Source organism: Chrysochloris asiatica, unplaced genomic scaffold (assembly GCF_000296735.1).
Source record: "Chrysochloris asiatica unplaced genomic scaffold, ChrAsi1.0 scaffold00002, whole genome shotgun sequence".
In the NCBI taxonomy this organism is placed as follows: Eukaryota; Metazoa; Chordata; class Mammalia; order Afrosoricida; family Chrysochloridae; genus Chrysochloris; species Chrysochloris asiatica.
Genome location: NW_006408520.1, coordinates 2,734,622 through 2,741,971, shown reverse-complemented (window position 1 = coordinate 2,741,971; position 7,350 = coordinate 2,734,622). Strand labels below are relative to the sequence as shown.

At 41.7% G+C, this 7,350-nt stretch overlaps 1 pseudogene; it reads left to right on the top strand.

Moving 5' to 3' along the window:
- LOC102830118 overlaps nucleotides 1-6,262 on the top strand; it is a 13,807-nt pseudogene extending 7,545 nt beyond the window's left edge.
- Nucleotides 6,263-7,350: the final 1,088 nt, after the last annotated feature.

Below are 7,350 nucleotides of genomic sequence, written 5' to 3'. Positions count from 1 at the left end.
CTGAATGTCTGGAAAAGTACTGATGTTAGCTGTACCTTGCCTAAGTCCCTCCCAGCTTGGTGTGAAGCTCCTCCCCTAAATAAAACAGAGGCCCGGGCCTCCCCAGGTGTGCATTACTGGTTGGAAGGCATGCAGTAAAATTTGCAGTACATTACAAGATGGAGGGCATGCAGTAAAGATTGCAGAGCAGTGAGTTGCTGCCTGCAGAAGCCACGATGCCTGTAGCCCCAAGTGTGCCCACCAGTGATGCATCCACCCTGGTTTCTGGGTGCCTCCTTGTCCCCTCCTTCTGTCTATCTGTGTATTCTTTTGCTATCTCTATAACCGCTGGATCTCCCCTCCTCATAGACCAAACACTCGTGAACAACACAACTATGTCGAGGTCAGACCCCGGCAGGCCACTAAAATATAAATTACTAGTAAAGGTAGATTTAAAATTTTATCTCACAAGTCTGTCTCCAACACTCAGGTTAGTGATAGGAAAAAGAGGACCCTCATTACATAGGTATTGGATGAATTAATGGGATCAAATGACTCTGTCAGGGTGATACAATTATGATAGAGTTAGGAAAAAATACAAATTCTTACTACAGTCTTCAAGCCCCTATCATGGGCCAACCTTATGGCAAGTTGGTTCTAGGCTACCCTGAAAGAGATGCTCAAAAAGTAAAATGTATGGTTAAGAGTCCCTACCTGCCCAATGCAAGGCATTATATGTAAAAACAAACAAATATATATATATATATAAACAAAAACCATTGCCGTGGAGTTGATTCAGACTCATAGTGGCCCTATGTTGTTGTTGTTAGTGCCATCAAGTCAGTTCTAATTCATAGCAACTCTATATAGGGTTTTCCAGGAATGACTGGTGGGTTTGAACCATTGATCTTGCAGTTAGCATTACAGTGCTTATCTTATAGTGACAAGGACCTAAAGGACAGAGCAAAACAGCAACTAAGTTTCCTAAGATGGTAAATCTTCATGGTTGCCACATCTTTCTCTCCTTGCTAAATTTCATGTCGCATCCAAATGCTTGAACCACTGCATCATCAGTGCTCCTTGCCTTAAACATAAAACCCACTACCAAACCAAACCCACTTCCATTGAGCAGAATCTGATAATCTGTGATCAGATAATACTGATCCACCTACAAGGAAGACCTGTTAATACCACTACCATTTGATTTATGCACAAACCACTCAAGTCACTGATGATGAAAAGTGTTGAAGCACAAAAACATCAGTTTGAGGATTAAGGTGGGCCTGTTTGAAGACATGGCATTTTCAATTGCCTCATATAAATATAGAAGTTGTGCAATGAAATGGAAGATCATAAAATAATTGATGCATTTTGAATCATACAAAGTTTCAGAAGAATATTGAAAGTACCATGGACCACCAGAAGAACAAACAAATCTGTTTTGAAAAAAGTATGCCCAGAACAGTCCTTAGAATCCAGAATGGCGGGATTTTGTCTCTCATATTTCCGACATGTTATCAGGAGGGACCGGTCATTGGAGAAGGACATCATTATGCTTGGCAAAACAGAGAACCAGCAAAAAAGAGGAAGACTCCCAATGAGATGGATTGACTCAGTGGCAGCAGCAATGTACTCAAACTTAAGAGCGATTGGGAGAATGGAGTAGGACTAGGCAGTGTTTCCTTCTGGTGTGCATAAGGTTGTTGAGTCAGAACCGACGTGACAGCACCTGATAATAACAATAGCATGCTCATAGGAATTATGTAAATAACATTACAGTTTTATAATGTATGCAAACCCCTCTTTTTTAGGAATTGATTAGATCCATTAATTGCACGCTTTTATTACTTACCAAATTATAAAATTTTTATGTTGACTATTGTTATTTTAGTGTAGTGGTTACGAATCGGGCTGCGAACCGTAAGGTCAGCAGTTCGAAACTACCAGCGGTTCCGCGGGAGAAAGATGAGGCGTTCTGCTCCTGTAAAGATTTACAGCCTCGGAAACCCTGTGCAGGGTCGCTATGAGTCGGAACCGACTCCACGGCACATAACAACAACAACATTGTTATTGTTGCTATTGTTGTTGTTATGTGCCGTCCAGTTTTTTCAGGCTTAGTGACCCTATCTAGGGTTTTTAGGGAGTGGATGGTGGGTTGGAACCACTGACTTTGTGATTAGCAGTCCACACCAGGACTCTATGTTGACTATAATACAAGAAAAAACGATAATAAAGCACTATGCTCTCAAACAGGATCCCTGGTAGCATGGTGGTTTATGCATTGAACAGCTAGCTTCAAGGTCAGCAGTTCAAATCCACCAGCCACTCCTTGGAAGAAAGATGAGGCTTCCTGCTTTTATAAAGGTTACCAGCCTTAGAAATCCTATACAGGGTTTTTATGAGTCAGAAGCAACTTGACTGGACAACACATCACCACCACCATGCTATCAAGTTACTTCATTTACAAATAACGTTAAGGAAAATATAAAACCAAATGCAAATATATTTTAAAACAATGGTATATAATTACCAGTGAATGCAAAGAGAAGATTCCACTGACACATATCCAGCAGTAAAACAAAACAAGAAAGCCAAAAAACTGAATCCTGTCTGCAAAACCCATTTTATTATGCAATATATGGAAGAAGGGTGGATTGTAAATACAAAGCCAAAATGCAAGTGCTACAATAGATGGAATTTTCATTACTATTAAATCACTGCTGTAGTGCTTGCTTACTTTGAAGAATCATAGGGAAGGGGGATGCTTTTTAAGCATTAAAAGTCAATTTTTAGTTACAAAATATTCTCCTTTATTTTTAAGTTTAACACCATGTTTTAAAGTCATTTTAAAGTTGCACATTCTTATTGAAATCATTGCTTTGAACATAAAAACTAATTTTCAATGACCGAAGTGCTCCTATATTACTTTTAGGGCTAACAATATAAATTATCCAAAACTCAGTTCATTCTACTAAAAAAAAAAAAAAAAAAGAACAGAATATGTAGGATAGGAGTCAAATTAGAAAGGATTGAAATAGGCCAAAATGAATATTTTATGCTTAAATATGTAATGATTTTAATGGCTTTATTTCCAATTATTTGTATCTTCCAGAGGGAGATTTCTTGCCTGACTTTTCTGGATTAAAAATAATGCATCCATTCCTGTTATTGCCCTTGGTTATGTTCCAAAGACCAGGTCTTTATAATAAACTTCAGTGACCAAATACTCTTCATGCTCCCAAGTACCTCACCTCAGATACTTTCCACAGTTTTCTTCTGGGTAAGTTAGCTTGTCTCATTTCAAATCACAAGTAGAGATGACTGAATCAGGATTTCCAGCCAGGAGGGAACCTGCCCTACCCCAACCTATGTGGCTTCTTACTCTTCATGGAGATGTCTTCCTACTCAGGACAACAGCCCACTGACCTCAGCATCCTCAAGTGGTACCTAGCAACAATAAATATATATATGTAGCTATAGTTATATATAGAGAGAGCTCTGGTAGCGTAGTGGTTACAAATCGGGCTGCAAGCCGCAAGATTAGCAGTTCAAAACTACCAGCTGCTCCGTGGGAGAAAGATGAGGCTTTCTGCTCCCATAAAGATTTATAGCCTCGGAAACCCTGTACAGGGTCATTACAGGTCGGAACCAACTCCACGGCACACAGCCATCACCAATATATATATATATATATATATATCCTTAGATACATACTAGGTGCATGGATAGTATTGAGGTTTATAGTAAATATTCTGAGAAAGATATTCTGAGTGAAATACCAATTCTGTGGCTAACTGCCTGGGTGTCAGGTGAATCAATATTCATGTATAAAGGGGATTATTACAGTGCTTTTGTCTTAAGGTTCTTATGGACATAAAATTAAAACAGTACCTAAGATATATAGTTGTTGTTGTTGTTAATGTGCTGTAGAGTCAATTCCAACTTATAGTGCCCTCGTACAGGGTTTCTGAGGTGATGGGTTTGAATTGCTTACTTTGCAGTCAGCAGCAGCACTCAGCATTGACGGGGGAAAAGCTGACTCCTCAAAATAGAGTTGACTGTGGTGATATGAATGGAGTAAAGCATTTGAAACAGGCTTTCATTTGTTTATGGGACACAAGCCAAATTGAGGAGAAAAGGCTGCAAACATCCATTTATAATTAGAACTTGGAATGTATAAAGTATGAATCTAGGAAAATTGGAAATTGTCAAAAATAAAATAGAACCTGAGCAGTACCACAGAAGAAAGCCAAGGGAATTGCAGTAGTGAATGCTATGGAGGAAAACCAGGGACTGGAGAATCTCAGAAGTTGAAGGAGGCCAGTCCTCCTGCTGTGCAGCAGCCCACTGACTTCTATCCCCTACTGTGGCCACCACACCTGAGCCTGTGGGGCTGACACCAGGACAAGAATGCCACCAAAGCAGCTGATGATGAACTTGAGTTTGAGGATGACCTGGGCTTTGGCAATGGGTAGCTTATGTGGGGGAAACTGCGGTGCTTCTCCTGGTGGCCGGACCTCATTGTGTTTAGTGGATGACCAGCTAGAGCTGAGCAGCTGATGACACCCGCTGGGTCATGTGGTTATTGTTGTTGTGAAGTGCCGTCGAGTCGAATCAGACCCATAGTGACCCTCTATAGGGTTTCCAAAGAGCAGCTGGTGAGATTGAACCACCAACCTTGCAGTTCAAATGACTCTGCAGCCAGATGCATTATCCACATGGAAGAGGGCAAGTTCTCCGTGGTGTGTGTGCAGAAACTGATGCTGCTGAGCTCCTTTTGTAGTGCCTTCCACCAGGCCACCTACAACAAGAAGCCCATATACCGCAGTCACATACGAAATCCTGCTGGTGGTCAGCAGCCATGCAGGAAAGCTGTTCCCAGTGTGCCATGACAATGGGAGGGACACTGCTAAGGCTGTGGAGGTGCAGAACAAACAAATGATTGAATGGGCACTTGGGATTGTCCAACCGCAGGCCCCAACGGTCTGGAGCCACAAGAAGAAGAGAAGAATCCCTACAAAGATGTTTACACAGACACATGGTTTAAACCCAAGGCTGCTGCCTATGCTTCACCTCCACCAGCCAAAAAGCCCCAGAAGAGCATTACTGAAAAGCCCAAGGTCAAGGAGATCCTTGGTGAACACACAAGACAGCGGCTGGTATATGAGCTGCAGCAGAAGTGCCGGAATATCAAAGGCATTTGCCTATCATGTGGGAGCCTCAATGTCACCCTGAAAACACCCAGAGGAATGTGACAAAATTGCAAAAATCTGCTTCCTGGAGTGTGTGTACCAGTACAATGATGATGATTCTTAGACCTATTGTACCATCTGCTGCAAGGGGCATGATGTGCTTATGTGTGGAAGCAACAACTGCCGCAGGTGCTTCTGCAAGGAGTGTGTAGAACTCTTGAGGGGGCCAAGGGCTGCCCAGGTGACCATTATAGGAGATCCCTGGAACTGCTACATGTGTGGGCACAAGGGCACCTTTGGGCTGTTGCTGCTGCCAGACAACTGGCCCTCAAGACTCCAGATGTTCTTCGTTAACAAACATGCCCAGGAATTTGACCTTCCCAAGGTTTATCCACCTGTCCTAGCTGAGAAGAGGAAGCCCATTTGGTTGCTGTCCCTTCCAGGAGTGGGGCCCATTTGATCTGGTGATTGGGAGTAGTCCCTGCAATGGCCTCTCTATTGTCAACCCTGCCTGCAAGGGACTTTATGAAGGCACGGGCTGGCTCTTCTTTGAGTTCTAGTGTCTCCTGCATGAGGCAAGACCCAAGGAGAAAGATGATTGTCCCGTCTTCTGGCTCTTTGAGAATGTGGTGGCCATGGTCATTAGTGACAAAAGGGACATCTCGTGATTTTTCGAGTCCAACCCTGTTATAACTGATGCCAAAGAAGTTTCAGTTGCACACAGAGCCCTGTTGCTGGGGTAACCTTCCCAGAATGAACAGGCCATTGGCATCTACTATGAACGATAATCTGGAGCTATAGGAGTGTCTGGAACATGGCAGAATAGCCAAGTTCAGCAAAGCAAGTACCATTAGTACTAGGTCAATTCCATAAAGCAGGTCAAAGACCTACATTTCCCCATCTTCATGATTGAGAAAGACAGCATCTTATGGTGCACTGAGATGGAAAGGATGTTTGGCTTCTCTGTCTATTATACTGATGTCTCCAACATAAGCTGTTTGGTGAGACAGAGACTGCTGAGCTGCTAGTGGAGCATACCAGTCATTTGCCACCTCTTTGCTCTGCTGAAGGAGTATTTTGCTTGTGTGTAAGGGACGTGAGGATAAACTGAGGTCGTGACAAAAGCCAAATAACAATACATCAACATGAAAAACACAAAACAAAATACCAAGAACATAAGGATGGAGAAGAAGTATCATCATCTCATCATCCGACACCCAAAACAGAAAAAGGAATTTCAGACAAAACCACAAATGCAAAGATTACCGGAGGGCTTTGCCTTGCAAAGAGGGTTGGCCATCATCTCTTGACATTGTAATGCTAAACTTCTGGTTCTTTTATAAAAAACATAATCCAGACCTTTTCCCTTCCCCCCTTTTAATTTCTGGTCAAACCTTTTGTTTTCTGCTATTTCCAGAGGGGTTTTCTGTTTGTTTGAGGTTTTCTTTCTTGCTGTGACTGAAACAAGAAGGCTTATTATTGCAGAAAAAAAAAAAATTAGTAACAAAAATAGTAACAATACCTTACAGTGGAAAGAATGGGAGAGAGGAAAAAAAGAAAAGTTATAGAAATCTATATATTGGGGATATTTGTTTATTTTTTTCTTTTACTGTGTATCTTTGTTGTCATTGTTGTCTCTAGCCTGATCAGATAGAAACACAAACAGGGGAGAGAAAATAGAGACTTGAGCAGCACAATTCCCTCCTGGCCCCTATACCATCTTGTCAGCACCATTCCTGGTCATGAAGAACAGAATCCAACTAGCAGCAAGGAAGACAGGATACCCACAAAGACATTTTCTTACTGATTTCAGGTGGCTACCATACAGGAAACTCTGAAGAAAATTGGTTTCTAGAAGCCATTATTACCTCTTGTTTATAGTATATATATGATAGATATGGGATATATGCTTATATGAAAGGTACTGTCAACTACTGTAAAATCCAACTTCATAATGGTGCTTTAAAAAACCAAGATGAGTAAAAACATCAACTTCTTTGTTAACTTAATGTGCAAAGGGCTTTAACCAAGGATGGAGAAAGGGACAAAGCTGGAAGATAGTGATCATGGTGGGATTTCCATGCCCTAAGCCCTCTCCCTTGGGTTCCAAAAATGTGAAGACGGAGAATTTGGAAACAGTTTACTCTGATTTCTCCCTACTCAAAGTGCGGTAGGGACC